The sequence below is a fragment of the Antedon bifida genome, chromosome 5 (genome assembly GCF_963402885.1).
Source record: "Antedon bifida chromosome 5, ecAntBifi1.1, whole genome shotgun sequence".
In the NCBI taxonomy this organism is placed as follows: domain Eukaryota; kingdom Metazoa; phylum Echinodermata; class Crinoidea; order Comatulida; family Antedonidae; genus Antedon; species Antedon bifida.
The window spans coordinates 12,873,304-12,891,330 of NC_136230.1; the positions used below are offsets into that span (position 1 = coordinate 12,873,304).

The following is an 18,027-nucleotide window of genomic DNA, read 5'->3' on the forward strand; positions in this document are numbered from 1 at the left end:
CGATAGAGGGCCAAAATCACGTTTTTTTTAAAATGTATTTATTCATTTATTCAATATTAGGCCATAAGCAGTAAATTCTAACGTTTCATCTCGTTCCGATGTCATGGATCTACAATTTCTTTACATATTTAGAATAATAATTTTATAAATAACAACATATCAAAAGTTCTCCATAATCGTGTTAGACAATTTTGAGAAATTACTGTTTTATTTTGGTACTTTATTTTAATATACACTGCGTGAGTGATTTGGTCGGGCCGAACGTTACACGTTCAAATTATCCGCAACGTCTTAAAAACTGTACCACGTGATCGTATTTCACCAATCATGCTCTGGTTACAGATGAGGGGAATCCCCAAAACTTACACACGGCAACGTCACACGTGGACAAAAATATTCAATCATGAATGGAGTAACTAGACGTGGAGGAAAATATTTGTTTGATTTCCCCACCGAACAAATGCTACTGTAAACGAAGAAATGATGCATCTTATGATCATCCTATTGTATTGAAATAGTCTCCTGCTCATATAGGAAATGGGATTTTTAGAATGTTACCATAAACCAGTGTGCTATATTAATAATATTCGTACAGAAAGGCTAGCCTACGTCTTTATGCTCTAGCCTAAAGGCTTAAGTTGGCACACTAGCCTAGGTCTTTTTTTTTTTTTTTTTTTTTAATAAATATTAGAATACAAAGACACAGGTGAGGATAGCATAATTTTAGTACATTTTGAGCAAACACAATAAATACACATTAAAATTAATATATTTTATTATTTATTATTATTAATAATTACAATTGTTTGAAATAATTAATTTGGTCTGACCTAGTAAGCAGGCTTTCCCTATACTGTACCTAGGCTATGCTATTTAGTATTATGCATTCATTTTGATGGCCTGGTCTGGCCTAGTAGTAGTATTCATACATCAGCCCGGTATTATTTTTATTTATAAATGCTTAATTTTAATTTAAAATAATTTATTTCATTTCAACTGTATATTTTCAATTCAATTTATCTTCAATTTTTGTCTAGGTTGTCTAGTGGAAAGGAGGCACAAAAATGCTGAACACGTTCACTGATTCTGGTAAGTTTTGGATCCTTTTTTAATGTAGAGATGAGAAATGCCAAATGATTTATGTTTTGTTATAATTATGTACAATAGTAGTAAAAAAATTAGTAATGAAAGTTAAAAATAGTAATGAATGCAAGAAATAGCTGAAAAACATCCATTACTTTAAAAATGTTTTATATACAGGTTGCATTGTCAATAAACACTATATAGTAATGTAAAGTGTGTGGTAGAGTAAGTAAAGTTGAGAATGTTTCAACATTTCTGTGTATGGTTTACCACAAATCTGAACTAATTTTTAAATATAAAACCAAAAAGATTCATTGTAATTTAATAATATTCAGTTTATCTAAAATATTAAGTAATCAATATAAATTAGATAATCTATTCTTGATTATTTGTTACAGAAATGATACCAGCAAACAATTGTCGTCATCTTGAATTTTTCATAAACTTCACAACCATCAACTGGCTGAATGTAAAATACTTACTGCAAACGTTGCTGAATCTCTGTTTAATTGTACCTACCTACCATGTAGTTTGTACATACTGTATATGAAGGATATTCCACATAGTAATTATTATTTATTAATTAGTTAAAGTATATTTGCTATTTCCATTGTACACTGGCCATGCCGCACCTGAAATTGACAACTTTTCTACTTGACTACTAGTTATGCTGGTACAATGTATCTAGAGAAGAGTAGGATTATATACATTGTATATTGGGCAACATGTAGGGTTGTAAAAAAACACAAATCCAAAAGAAACAAAAAAAAAATAAATGAAAATACATGTACCATGAGGTACATGTACACAAGGTATTTGTTGTATATTGTGTGTATATATGTCCAGTTCATATCATTATCAACAATAATTAATTCTCTCCACAAGAGTTACATTCATGTTATCAATATAACAACAGTAAAAATGGGCTGGCAGGCCTACTTATCTGGTGTTTCACAGAAAAAAAGGGGTTGTTTTTATGGAAGCTCCTGGCCTAAATTGGCACTAAAAACTCCTAAAAAATGCAATATTTAAGTTACAATAAATAAGTTATTGCATAATCATTTATTGTTTGTGTTAAAATTTACTCAGGTGTCACTAACCTACTAGCATACCCATTGCATGAATATAAATATCATTATGGCAAGTCATTTCTAAGAAATCATGTAGGCTTAGGTACTCTCAAAAACAAATAAAACATCAAAATTATCTATAAAATTAGCAAATTCTCAGCTGGTGCAGTGCATCTTCCTTCCTATATAAAAAAAAAAAAAAAAATCATCAAGCTGGTTTGAAAAGGTTGTTTATCAACCCTCACGGGTAGTTGTACAGAAAAGGCATAGTATTTATGCAGGCGCATTTTACGGTTTGAGTCGAGTTCACACAAAATTGGCACTAAAAACAAAAAAAATGCAATGTAAGTTACAATCATATTATTGCATAATAATTTCTTTTGCGTTGAAACTTCACTTGTGTGTCACTAACTGACTAGGTTACCCATTGCATGAATATAAATACATAGTGAGAGTTGATTATTAAGATATAACTGCTCAAAAAACGACTAAAAGATATTTAAATTATCTATAAAATTGGCCAAATCTCAGTTTTTGCATCTTCATAAATAAAAACTTCCTGAAGCTGACAAGTTGAAACTTTGAATCTTGTTTAACAACCCTCTCAAATAGTTGGGAAAAAAATATAAATATGGTATGTCAATTAGTTACAAAGATATTGTGTCTTAAAAATCTTGAAAAGTGCAATTACAACTAAATAATTGTAATTTTTCAGTTTTCCTCGCATACAAAATACTTATTTTTAAAATTTTAAATTTTGGATAAGTGATCACAATATACTGGACTACTCACAGAGAAAAGATAATTGCATTTGGACAAAGACTTTTAAAGATATTGGCCCATAAAAGTACCTCCAGACCTCAAAAAGTGCCTTTTTTGCAGTAGTGGGGTACCTTTGAGAGGCCATTGCTCAAAAGTGTACAAGTATTTCATGGAGAACTTTTGATATAGTATGTGTAACATATTCATTTCACAATATCAACTTTCAAAATGTAGATCCAAGAGGTGGGAACGAAATCCATGTTCTAGGCATCTTTTGAGCTACTGCTTATGGCCTATATATCGTAATCGCAGCACAAGGCTGAATTAAAACAATATTAACATGATAATGTACACATCAAAAGGACAAAAAATCTAAAAAAATTACAAATATAAAAATATAAAGGCACAAAATTCAAGAATCGATAAAAATATACAAAATTGAAAATAGACAAAAAGTAGCACACAAGCACGCGAGCAGAATTTGCACATGACGACCAATAAAACAAGAATCATTTTTTGTCATTAAGGAGTTTGGCGAGAAAGGGTATAGCACTTTTAGCATATCTTTCGGTTCCTTCGCTTCGGTACCTTTATGCAAACATGTGTCTATATTGTTTTCAGAATGACAGAATTATTTTACTGCTATACATTGGTTTGTAAATGAATACGTTTATAAATACCTATTAAGTCATGTTAATGAAAATGAGAAGAAATTACAATAAAAGTTGGTGATTCCGATGAAAGATAAAAAAAAAGTATCTTTCGGTTCGAGCACGGGGGATTAGAAATTCGTTGGATTTTCTAAGGAGCATGCTGTGAGAACAAGAATTAATAGGAAACCACTCTTTGATGGAACTGGGACAGACGCATCGATGTGCAAATTCTTTAAATAATTTAATTCTTCTCGTATCAAGCGTCTGAAGATTAGTACTTTTAAGTGCGTTAAGATATGTGTTGTACTTAGGTTCCAATATAATCCGAAGCGCTCTTTCTTTAATTCGCAAATCATGAGAGATTATTTTATAGTAATACAACTATGCCACGCTGTTGAGGCATACACAAAAATAGGACAAACGTACCCCACATAAACGGACACTCCAAAACGCTTGAGACGATTAAGCATATAAAATCTACGGCTACTATTAGAAATCATATTGCTAACAAGAGTATCCCATCTTAAATTTGCTTGTATAGGGATACCGAGACTTTTTATTTCATGCACAAAATCCAGCAATTTACCACCTATAACTAAGTTTGGAGGATCGGGAGGGTGTTTTTTAAAACAAACTTGCAAGGCTTTACATTTTGATGACTTGAGTTTGAGAAAATTGGTATTAGCCCAGTTATCTAGATCACAAACGTCAGAATCAACAAAAGTGGGATCGCTAGCACGACGTACCTCAACAAGGCTAATATCGTCAACATACCCAGGGCAATATTTCATTTCGGACACCAAGATCAAGAAGCTTTTGGATTGCAAGCGTATGATTGACGGAATCAAAAGCCTTGGTGAAGTCAGTCGCAACTAACATACCGACTGTGTGAGCCTTTATAAAGAGTATCTAACATCTCAACCCTTAATTCCAACAAATTGATGATGATCAATTCGGGGGAGATATCGTTACCGACCCATTTACAAACAAATTCCTCACAGACTTTTGCTAGAATCTACGTGAGGTATATAGGGCGATGATTTGAAACAATAGCAGGTTTAAATTTAGGGATAGGGGTAATAGTGGCGTCTTTCCACATTTAAAGATGTATTGTCCCTTGAAACACAAAAAAATGAAGGTCAAAATATTCTAAATTTAAATTGGCCATATCAAAGTAATATTAAAGTTATTCACTTTAAGTCGAAAATTCGAGCCAAAAGCAACAAGTTTACGTAATTAACAGGTAAATTAGTTTGATTACATTTCGTCTGGAAAATCATCGCGAGCGAAAGTAAACAAAGATTTCAAACGACGAGTACGTATTATGCATATGCTAATTAGGATTGTTTACAACTCGTCACGGTTGAGAAGGTATTTTCACACAGATCATGAGGAAGTTTTATGATTATGCATACAGAGTAGCCAAACAAGCGCGTTTCATTATGGGGTATGTTTTGATCGAAAACTTTGACTGGAAGTCAGAGTTATTTTTTTAACAAAAAAATGTCTGTATTTCAGTTAAATGATTTTTTTTTCGAAAAATTTTTGGTGATAGTTAATAACTATTATGATACTTCAAAATGACCCACCTTTTTTCGAAATCTGTTATTTTTTATTTTTTTGGAATTAGTCAAAGGGACAATACATCTTTAAGGAATGGAACCTTGGGCAAGTGATGCATTAAGAATACTAGTAACAGGGATACTAAATTCGCATCCAAATTCTTTAATCAATTTTCCAAGGCTTTTCTGGCGTTAATTAATAAGGCTGTGAACATTTCCCAGATTTGAATCTAGAGGGGGGGGGGGCGGGGGGGGGGGGGATGTAAGGTTGGAAGGTAGGCTGGTAGCTTATGGCGTTCAATCAGGCGGCTATTATGTGAGATTGAGGCAAAATTCTGATTGATTGCCTTAGCAATTTCAAAGTGGTCACTTTGGGGGACTCCGGGGACTAAAATGTTGGAATGGGATTGTAATTTATTGCTCATAATTTGCATTCCTTTATGCCTATTGGATGGATCATTCTTTTCTAAATTTGAAAGGCTGTCTTGATAAAAGGATTTTTTGCTGATTTGATAGAGAAAATGAAGGAAGCGCCACAGGTACGTTTTATTTTGGCAAAAGGCTACTTGGCGCTTTTTAATGATAATCTTAATTTCTGGGGTCATCTAAGATTTGTCATTAGTATGCATTTTAAAAGTTTTTAGTGGAAAGTGAGTGTTAATATAGCGCTATTGACTGTACGATAACATAAATCAGCCTTAGCTAGGGGTGACTTAGCTTCTAGGACTTAAACCCAAGATTGGCCAGTTATCCACCTCCCAAATTCAAACATACGATGCTTAGGCATAGGTCTAAAAATACTTTTCCTAATACTACCATTTAATTTAAGGCCGCTCGGGGCCCAAAAAACATAATTATGGTCACTATTACAAATTGGTGCACCAACAACTGGTTTACAATAAACGTAATAATGTTAGTAACAATAATGTCCAAAATAGCAAGTTCACGTGTCTAGGCGTTACGAACACTTGTTTCATAGAGTGAGCACGAAATGGGGTTGATATCAACTCTCTTTAAATCGCCCAGTATGACGAAACCAGTTTCCGGGTATATTGTCTTTAACTGATTATGTGGTCAACCAGCACTTGCTGATGTTCAGATTTCGAAGGTATATAAACAGCACAGACAGCTATCGCAGACACCTTGCGTGGGAGTCGGTAAGGACGAACATACAGCCACAAACATTCAAGAACATTGGGAATAATAACATTTTTAATCGGCGTTGCATACAGGGATATTGTCCGTTATGTAGACGGCAACTCCGCCACCAGTTTTTTCCTCTCTTAATTTAGTGAAAAAATTAAAGCCATCAATTAATAAGAAATCTGTCGAGATTGAATTCGACTGCCATGTTTCAGTTACAACAGCTATATCAACAGGGCATATACAGTTATTCTTAATAACGGCTTCTAATTCGTCAATTTTGTTGAGTACGGAGCGAGTGTTTGTAAGTAAAACAAGGCCATATACATGCAGTCGCGTGCTCAAGTTAGTGTTTACCGACCAACCAACCGACCGACCGACCAAATTGCTGAACATTTATAAATAAACATAAATTAACATTTATAATTACAAAATTGATTTAACAAAGAAAAGGGGAAAATTCTTGAAGCAGATGCTTATATTTTTTTAATTTACACGTGCGTAGCCTGTCACTTTTGACGTGCTCGTATAACGTAATTTCGAGTTGTAAAGTGAATCAAATATGATGACATTAAAGAAAGGTTGTAAAACAGAAATCGGGCAAAATGATTTCGTATTAACGTGCAGTGCGCGTGCAAAAATATGCGCACTCATTGCAATTTTTCAAACGCTTAAAATTGCCTAAACGTACTCTAATTTCATCGAAAATAAATTTGACAATTTTAAGCCCGCGTACGTATGCCTTATATGCGCTACGCACGTAATTGTATTGCCATATGATGAAAAATAACCTGAAATTTAAATGAGTACCACATTTTATTTAATTATGAGTCATGCTTGTGAAGATATGATTACAAACGTGATTTCGTTAAATCGTGCGTAGACCGCGTAATTTTTGATTGCGCACCGTGAAAAACATAACCAAATCGAAAAAATGGACTTAGCTAGATGAAACTGATATCAAGACAAAGCCATATACAAGTTTGTGTTTACCGACCGACCGACCGACCAACCGACCGACAAAATGAGCTGTAGAGTCGCGTTGGACGCGACTAAAAACAGGTAGACCACCAACGGTTTTGGGAGCGAAATGAAAAGTGTTCTTACCCAAATCCGCGAGATGCTTGTCTTTAGAGATCGTGTTTACATATATTAAATTGACATTAGGCCTACGTATCATGGAGTTGGCATCACGAAAATTAGCGATATGTCCATAGCACAAATAAAACAACACGTATTCTACGCTTAGTACCACCACGTTGGCCTCGTTTTCTTCGTTTAACCCGTTTGCAGGTGGTACGCAAATAGTCCGTCGAGTTCACGTTATTCCACATGTGCACTACGCTGCTCCCGTGGTATGCATAACATTTAAACAAGATACAAGATAACTTTATTGTCAAATAGTTCATCAACGAAAAATTTGAAATTGGTTTTTCTCATGGCAACTTAATATAAAAATAGAATAAAATCAGTAAAATGTTAAAACACAACGTAAAATACACAGAACTGTAATATATATGCAGACAAGGATAAATGCTATCTGGTGTTCCCAGGTGTTCGAAAATACAATTATTTGTGTTTGTCGTCATTATATTTAAATTTACATTGTGGGACAAATGACAGTCGGTACCGTGCTGTCCGTAACCTTGATATTACTCTTAGTCTACACCCAGTACGATTAAACACGAAGGATGTACGGAGTGAATGAATATCATCGTTCAAAATTGCAATTCTTTTCTGTTCCATTCGATTAACATACATTTTCATAACACTAGGAAGATTATTATCTCCATTAATAGTATATTATATCTATATTCCGAATGTGGATATTGGTATAATATGAATAATTAAATGTCTTTCTCTCTGGGCTTCCGATTTAAGTGAAGTAGACATTATTTTATTATGACCTACAGTAGTAACGTTCTACCGCTATTTTTATTGAAGATAATCATGTTACTACTAATAACCAACCGTAACATCATTGATAGAGAACCAGATGTAATAAGAGGCGATTGGATCCGACGACGAGGAACCCAAACCATCAACAGAGATGAAGGCGTCCACCAGTCACGTGAATGAACCTGTCATATCTTCTGAAGGATCTGCCTGAGAAGGACAGCGAAACTGCCAAGCAGGTTAGTTTCACTAATGGGTTTTTTTTCGAAAAGAATTAATAATTCACATGCCGTATCGTTACATAAAATGCAGAGTGTACATAATCTTCGCGAAGCCATAGTAATTATTTCATTAACATTCATAGGGACTAGTCAAGGACAAAAATCTGAAAAGAGGCCTAGAAATCAATATAGGGGAAGTGGAATGCTACAGGCAGTCAACATAGCCATCTATTCTATTTAATCCCTTCTGATCACTCTAAGCTTTTTTGCATAGACTACACCCCACTTCAAGTCGTCTTCTAATACTAATACCGGTACGTGTAATTTTCACATGATATCCAGCTCGCTAGTAGACCGAATTGACCAAATTCGCTTCACTCCCCATAAAAATCATGTCTATTATTCTGTTGTACCATGATACTATGATACATTTAAAACATTCTTGTTTTGAAGATGTCGATATCTTGTCGCCTCTGCTTATCATTACTGGCTCAAAATGATCCACGTCAACATTGGCAAATGGTGGTGTATCGCATGTTTTGTTTTTTATCTTTTCTATGTATATTTAATAAGCGTTTTCTCTGTTTATCCAGTAAGATTCATTCAGCTTTGTTGGCATGATACTTCTATCACTGTGACCATAATTAAAATGAGTATCTTGAATAACGAAATCAGCAATAGTTCGTCCCAAAGAAATGAAAAATAGTTGCTTTTTAATAGGCTGGAATTGCTATTACAGCCACAAAAACTGTAAGTACTTGGCTTGATAGTAAAATAATGCAACTTATGCGACAACGTGATTGCACGCATAAAAAGGCTTAACAATCTGGTTTAGAAATAGATTACAAAAAAAAAATACAAAACGTTACAGAATAACGTTACTGATAAAATCCGGACCAAAAAAAGTGAATATTTTAAATCAACCATCAAAAATAACAAAGGTGATTCGTCAATGCTATGGAAGAAACTAAAAGAGGTCCTTCCAAGCAATAAAAAATCAGCCCCAAATTGTATTATTTCCAATAATGGAATTACTATCAACAATCCTGACGACATTGCTGATATATTGAATGAACATTTCTCCACAATCGGTGAACGTATGGTGAATGCAACAACCAGTAGTATATTTGAATCAAACCAAAACGTCTCTGAGTCAAATTCACTCGAACAATGTATATTGCCAGACATCACAGAAGAATTTGTTCAAAGTCAAATATTAGTAATGTCTGCTGGTAAAGCAACAGGTCCAGACGACGTCAGTGTAAAAATGCTAAAACTAGCTTACCCACACTGACAAAGTCATTAACCCATGTCCTAAACCTGTCAATACGATGCGGACATTACATTACAGAGTGGAAAAGGCTTCTGTTACACCTATTCACAAAGGAGGAGACAAAAGTAACACTAATAATTATAGGCCAATTTCCATCCTACCAAATGTTTCAAAAATTTTAGAAAGGTGGGTACATTCGGCGTCTATTCGTACCTTGATGTGAACAAGCTGATCCCATCTTGTAAATCAGGGTTTAGACCGTTTCATTCAACTGAAACAACGCTACATGACTTAACCAACGAGTGTTTACATGTCATGGAACAGGGTAAAATGACTGGTACTGTTTTCATAGACCTGAGCAAGGCATTTGACTCAGTTAATCATGAAATTCTTTTAAAAAAAACTCAAATGTATGTGCATGTCACCATCCGTAATGGAGTGGTTTAAATAATATTTAAGTGATCGCAGTCAATATGTAAACATTGGTGGCACAACATCGAAGACGCGACCACTAAACATTGGTGTGCCACAGCTTGTAAAGTAGAATATCATCTCACTGTATAAACAACAACGATTTATAACAATGACTTCACCTGTAAAATATAGGTCACAATGGAATTTCAAATAGAAATGGTTAGTTTAGTCAGTGTGCACTCTATACATCAAGCCTAATGCAGGTCAAATTAGCAATTGAGTCATATATCCCTACACACATGTACATCCCTAATACGTTGTCAAAATATGGTTCTCGGTAAAGTTATCATTTAATACTGTTTAGATTGGTGTTTTTTTCACAGAAATCAAATATCGTTTAATTTGCATCAGCTTAATATTATCATCACTTGACCAAAATCATCAAGTCATCAATATTATCTTGGAACTGTCATTAAGCTTATAACAAGTTTCACCAATGAGTAGCAATTAGTTACAAGTAATTATACACTGCATTGTTTACAAACTGTTAAGTAATACAACCCAAAAACTGTTATGATGTAATTAAGAAAAGGGAACATAATTGCGTATTTCCATAATAATAATAATATCAACTAAAGGTTCTGTAAGTTCACAAGCAACCTGCTTAATACATTATTAATCACAGTTTTGTCGTCTGTTGCATTTCAAACGTTTATTCCATTTGTCCTCTTTTTTTCATTTCTATTTTAGTGGTTTGAGACTTGCATACTAATTAGTTAGTATTTGTCATCCTTCTCATCTATGAAACATCATTCCAAAATGTGATGTACATCCACAGACAAAATTGGTTAATACAGCGATAGAATAATGAATGCAAACGTCTTAAAAACATTAAGAACAAATGAATTAAGATTACCATGATATCTGATACCTGATTTGTTTAGTAGATAGTAATTATTAAGTGGATGTGTAGGGGCATTCATATTGTTTCAACTTAGTAACAGTTCTGTATCATCACTACGCGCAATTGGCGAGTGAATAGATAGTTACAGGTTGTTTTATTTGAAGTTACTTTAAGTATAGCCTCTTTTTTACTCATGTCACATGAGACAACCACAAGGCTGCTGTACATGCAAAAATAACTACCGTGGCCTACATACCTCAAATAATTATGCTAGGCATAGAGCAAGAAAGTCGATTAGGATAAACATGGAATAATTCCATCATGTAACTGGCGTGACAGGCGGAGGAGGCAAAGGACATTATGCTTAATTCTAAAATACGCGAGCACAATGAAAAAACTGTTCTATCGCAGATGTACCGCGAAACGTAGATTTGATAACATCGTCGTCACTATTACGATATTGTTCCATATTTCTCTCTTAGGGAGATATTATTATAAACAACACTTCTGATTTCATCTGTAGATTTTCAACCGTCCACGGTATAGAAGTGAATTCCGGGTTGATAATGTAAATACTTTGCTGCTTCCTGGTTTTTGCTCCCTCCAACGTTTGCCGTTGGCGGCGACATACATTTTGCTTTATTTATGGGCCACGTGTGAAGTTTAAGCAAAATGAAATTATACTGAAAAAAATAACGATCAAATCAATTATATTAAAAAATCATCAAAGTATATTGCGGTGGAATTTGTAAAATCAATAAATAAAATTAATATCAGAAATCGAGTAAAAATTACATTAGTACGAAAGCCTAATCTTGCCACATCATGAATGTAAATGAAATTTCGACATAGCAAAAATAAATAAATAAAAACAACAAATAATTGGCATAATAGCTACTATCGAGGCATAAGAGACAAGCTCTTATTTTGAATTTAACAAATGGGCAATATGAAATTCGACATTTGATGGACCACTGGGGCTTTAGGCGTTCCATACGTGGCGGCCGAAATGAACTGCAGCCAATGTGCAATGTATTATTTTTTTTAAATCAGGTAAAACCCCGACATAGCCGAATGGTAGCCGAGTTGCTGTAATGGTTTGCATGTGTATCGCTGTTCAGACCCGGGATGCTTTTGCCCATGGTGAAAGCCGTTTATTTAAACGTCTTCTACAATAAACGCCCGTCTTCCATAAAACATCTTTGGAATATTCAACCTCCACTCTCTAATAAACGCTCCGCCACATTTATTTATACACGCAATATTGTATTATAATCAAACACAATTCTATTTGTTTGAAAAGGTCGTCACAAGGGGGATATACAGCCATTTTACAACAGTAATTGTAACAATATGATGAATATGGTTAGGGAACTAGAGAAGAAGTTAGTTTGATTAAGTTTATATTATGTTTGAAACTATCGGCTATACGCGTATACAAAAAACGCACTACGTATAATTCGCCAATGTTAAGGGCGCAAGTTAACTTATAGTTACTGAATGGTTAATTTGTGTTTCTATGTCTTTACAGATTGAATAAATACACAGAAAGAAAATACACAACTAAACAAAACGAATAAGCACTAACAATGAAATATTATATTAAATACATAGGCCTAATGGGATACATTTTGAATTTCATCCTACACAGAAATGCGAATGTGCGTGTTTAATATAATTTGAATCACGTTTATCTAATCCTTAACCTGTTTCACAGTTATATGCATTCACGTATAATGTACAGTAATATTTGCATTTAAAATAATTATTGCCAATGTATTTTTAATGAAATGTAATCCAAATAGAACATCCACAAGAGTATAAACACCTACGGCCTACCTTAGTCTGAACATTCACACGAGATCCTGCCATAAGCAGAATGTTAACAATATCTGTACAACCTTGTTCTGCAGCACAATGCAACGGTCCAAATCCATTCTGAAATAAATAAAACACGTTTAGGTATTACTATCAACTAAAATTTGTTTCTATTTTGAATTTTAATTCTACCAGATTTAACTAGTTTAACTATTATTTAGTTAATCGTTCTCTGACAGATAAAAGCCAACACTGTTGTTGTTAGTTAGTTGATAATGTAATGTTCAATTATTTGTAAGAATATAATATGTAAAATATAACATATAATATATTATTATTATTATACATTATGGGATTTAGAAACAGGAGTGTTTACAAGTTACTACATTTTCTCAAATATAAATTTGGCTTTTAAACATGTACGGTATTTAAAATGTTTTCCAGTCGACGCTGAGTTGGATTGAATGAACAACCAACAGTGATGATGATCGAGCCGGACCACCAATTGTTTAAACAATTGGTATTAAAGTATGATTTTTTAACTTAGTTTAGCGCTTTCTCTCGAGCATTGCTGGAACACCAAGACGTAAAAAATAAATTGGATTTTGATTGGTTGGTTTATGCTTGGACTGAAGACAAAACATTAAATTTAATTTTTTTTGTTATTATAATTTATAGTTTTACTTATACAATAATTGAAGACGTCGTCGCTTTGTGAGAATTCAAGAAGTAGCAGTGCGTACTATTTTGTTATCAAATTATGATGACGTAATTTGTGAAACTTTTGTTATCGTTAAAGTTGTAAACGCAGTGTTGACACATATTTCACTGCTATTCGTGTCAATCGTTAAAATGTCAGTAATCTAAAATGCGTCGACATAAAGACCAGTTACCCCTTTTCATACCAAATCGTTGAATCTGCATAACTCAAAGCAACTCAACATCGACTGGAAAACAGGCCTTACTCTCGATATTAATATGGCATAATAGGTATTATACTGTTTAATGGACGAGGGAAACATTCACTTAAGACGTGTAAATATATAAGGCATTTATCATTTATTCAGTTTTATAGGCTACACTAGTAATTTTGTTTTGTTGAAATAAAAATAAGTACAATAATTTCGACAAAAAAGTATTTTCGTACATTCAGTTTCTTTATAACTGTTACGGGCCTATTTATAAGAGAGATGATAGACCGGTAACGTCTTCTGCTACGTACACCTTAAACATAGGATGGATCTTTTTTTTCATTTTGGAGGAGATGGTAAAAACAGTCAGTCTTCAATTTTCAGGAAGGCATCTCAGATTTGGAATAAGAAAAAACAAACATATCCATCTAAGATAGTGCACTGTTTTACGCCGATGATGCAAAATGTTAAGATTACCCTTAATGATGTATATCAGTAACCTTTTTGAAAAAGGAATACATTAAAATTGCAAGAACCAACACAAAGCTTTACTGGAATTTCATCAAATCCACAACACATAATAGTGTCTGGAGTCGGCTTATTAACCTTGACTGATAGATGTGTATAACGCAAAAGTGAAAGCTGACATTTTTACAAACATGTTTATAACACAAATATGAAAAAAAAAGTATTCCTGAACCATCCCCGTTAATGTACCAAAACACTCGCACCGAGTAAAAATGTTTCAGAAATCGCTGTGTACAGGATGTCTCCCAAATGAATGGCTAAAATGCTAATGTTTCCCCTCTTTTATAAGAAGGTCGAATTTAGAAAACTATATAGATCTGTCCCATTGAATTCTTGTGAAATACTTGAACGTATCATCATATTATTAATTTTGACAAACATTTATCTTGATATATGTTCAAAATGGTTTTTACACTCTTGATACACTCTGAAAAGCAGCATTACTTTATGATCTTGTTAACATTCTAAATTGGAAATGACAAATAAACTTTATTATTAAACTTTTGGCCATTGGTTTAGTCCCTCATTTTTCATCATTGGATGGACTAAGTATGGAACGCGGAGAGTGCTACTTTCGGCGACCTTTTAATGTGCCGCAATAGCAATTAGCAGCGACTTTGTTATTGAGAGGCAGCTACACCATCCGGCGACTTGTGCATACGGCATAGGCCTACAAATATTTAATTAATTTAAAAACTATACTTTAAACATTAAGAATGCAAAAATATAGATACAATTTTCATACTAAACCGTTATCATTGTGAGTAAGTAGCCACTCAACAGCTTAAACAATTAATATTCCAATTTGTTTAACTGTCCGGATAAATTGGAGTAAAACATTATTTGAGTTAAATTCAAAATGAATAAAAATACTAAATAAAATAAAGGCACATCAACTGGGTCTCTAGTATAAATAGCCATGTCATAGGCTATATTTAAAATAATATAATACTATTAATTTATATTAGGCCTAGGCTAGTGGGCCTAGCCTAATCAAATTTCTCTATTGGCTCGTCTCTCTCGGGTTGTCTTTGGTTAGCCTATTTCCTGTTCAGAGTCTAGATACTTTTAATAATCAACTAACACTCAAAGCGCTCTGATCTTTACGAAATAGCGCTATAAAAATGTCGCAGTATATATTGGCCATTTTTCGTGAGTACAGTAGGCTTCTATGCTAGAGAGTAGGTCCTTTTATAAAAAAAAAACCCTTACAATTATATTATACTAGATGGTTCTCGAATACATACGGTAAAAAACTGGCGACTTCAAAAGTACATGCAGGACAATAATACATGTCGTTTACAGGAACGAATAAATATACGCGGTGATTTATGTACTCAACTTGTCACAAAATAAGACCAATTGTTTTGTAACAAACTGAATTTGTATTTTGTATGTAACATTAGGGTTAATAAATGGGGAAGAGGATGGGTGCAAAGACGAACAATTTTTTAATGTATTCTTTATCCATTTAGTAACAAAATATTAATTGTTTTCATGTTTTACAAATAATATTCACTAAACACAGTAAAACATTGCGATTTAATACTTTGTTGAAACTGTCACCGTCATAGTCGATTGAAATAGTACAGTACATGTAACGATACATCACTAATACGACGTTTATATTTTTTGTCATTACATTATTAATTAATACAAACGTTCAGAAGGAACTGTCAGTAATAAAGTAAAGACCTCTATTCGTGGTAAATCGTAAATTCGCTTTAATCGTCAATAGATAATTATCTAACTCAACTTAATTAGTAGGCCTAATGGTTTTCAATTGTTTCTTAGAGCCAATCCATACTTAAGTTGGTTCCTAACCACCAAAGTTGTTCTGCGTTTAGGGCATGTGATCCTTTGTACTGTAGGCCTGTCCTCTACTGGCTTTACAACGCTACTCATACCAGTGAGGGGAGGGTGGTGATGTGGGTAGTGGTTTAACTGCAATAATAATCCTCGTAGTTTTGTGTGCGGGTATTTTTCAAGATGGACATCCATTAGACAGTGTATATCTCGATCGGAAAAACACCCCTATTTGGGGCAAATCGTTGAACCTAAATTCGTTTTAATTGTCAATAACTAATTATCTAACTCAATTTAATTAGTAAACAGGGTTACATCTGGTGGTTAAAATCAGTACCGAGATTCTAACCAACTTTATATACCATCGAGTAAACATTCTAGAAATAACGCGCGATTTACCGAATTTTGCCCTTACGTAGATTTATATATAGATTTCAAATTGACATAAAGATGTCCTAAGTTTTTTTTTCTAGAATTTCAATGCAATGTTTTGTTCATTTTGAAGATGCTTTCGTAAAGGATGCATACACAAGACTGGGACGAAAGAAATAAATTACCAATAAAACACTGCAAGAAGAGAGGTATTGGAGGTTATTCAACCGAAACAAAGTCACCACATGAAAAAAAATTGTAACCGAATGTTGAAGTCGCCAAGTCACCGCTATAAAAAGTTGCAGTCGAATGGTAAAGTCGCAGAGTCGCCGCATGAAAAAGTAGCCTCTGAATTCTGAAGTCTCTTAGCCGCAGAAAAAAGTCGCCGCTAAGTATCCGAAATGTTAAGGTTGCCGAAAAAATAGCAGTCTCCGGCGTTCCATACATTCCAGTCTCTTTTCCAAGCTTCAATTCCTTCAGGTTTTTTGTCTAACAGAAATGCTATCCAAAAATATGAGTTTTTTAAGTGATTGAATGATATTTTGTTGTAAATCTGTGACTGCAGTTGGTAAACAAATGTTTGGTCAACCATTGGCCTTTTGTGATTTTACGGATTTTAGCACCGCGACCTATGACTGCAGTTGATACAAATTCTTGCTCATTGTTTTATTTTGGCATATAGGCCTATATTATCCTATTAGGCCTAGAAGAATAGGAGTTAGGCCATATTATATTATATAGGCTAGGTACTTTGTTAACGTCTGTGTTTTGTATGGTAAATACACATAATGGCTATTTAAATTATATTGATGGAGTAGGGAACGAGCGTTTACCTCGACAATAAGCAATTCAAATTGGAATATTTTAAATGTGAACGTACAGCCCCAAATTCATCAAATGTGCCATGAAAAGGATAGTAATCGGTGATACAATGCAAAACACACACTTGGTTTTTATTAAATTTAATTCAATAGTTTGGACTTATTTTATGACAAGTTTCTCTTTCGGATGTAATTTCCAGGGTTTGAATTGTATTCGATTAATAAATCAACGTGTCTGTATTATTTGTTCATGTAGTCGACATGTATACTGTACACATAGCCTTGCCTACACTTATTTATTTACGCCGAAACTTCAGTACAGTAGAACCTCTCCTTTGGAACACCCCTATTCAGGGAACGAGAACTCTGACTGCCAAAAGAAACAATATCACAAAAGTAAACAAAACAATTACTAAATAATTGTATTCATCATTATTAATACAAAACTTTGGTACTTTCTCTGGTTCGAAATGTTTTATTGGCTAATCGTTGGTTAGTCTAAATTTTCAATTCTTCTAAATGTATTCAGTTAGTCCAGATCAATTATTAAGGAGACAATTGCGGTTTTAAGGGGACAATAACCAACAATTTTCGAAAGGTGAGATTTCAAAGGTGACCTCTTAATAGGTGTTCCTTGTATTCTTATAAAACCATCTGTGGGCACGACCTAGATGGTACGCGAGCGAATTGAGCGTAACAATGCATCTAGTATAATTAAATATCGTCAACAAAATGATAATGTTACTAATAGACAAGGGCTGGCCAATATAAACATATACATAACCACCAA

At 33.7% G+C, this 18,027-nt stretch overlaps 1 protein-coding gene and 1 long non-coding RNA gene across 2 annotated transcripts in view; one reads left to right on the forward strand and one right to left on the reverse strand.

Moving 5' to 3' along the window:
- LOC144842707 (ankyrin repeat and SOCS box protein 11-like) overlaps positions 1–18,027 on the reverse strand; it is a 372,919-nt gene that overhangs the window by 161,763 nt on the left and 193,129 nt on the right. The gene's annotated exons all lie outside the window — the stretch shown is intronic.
- On the forward strand, positions 691–2,837 carry LOC144842835 (uncharacterized). The gene is made up of 3 exons (XR_013612184.1): positions 691–706; positions 1,038–1,093; positions 1,482–2,837. It is a non-coding gene; the product is annotated as an uncharacterized LOC144842835 (long non-coding RNA).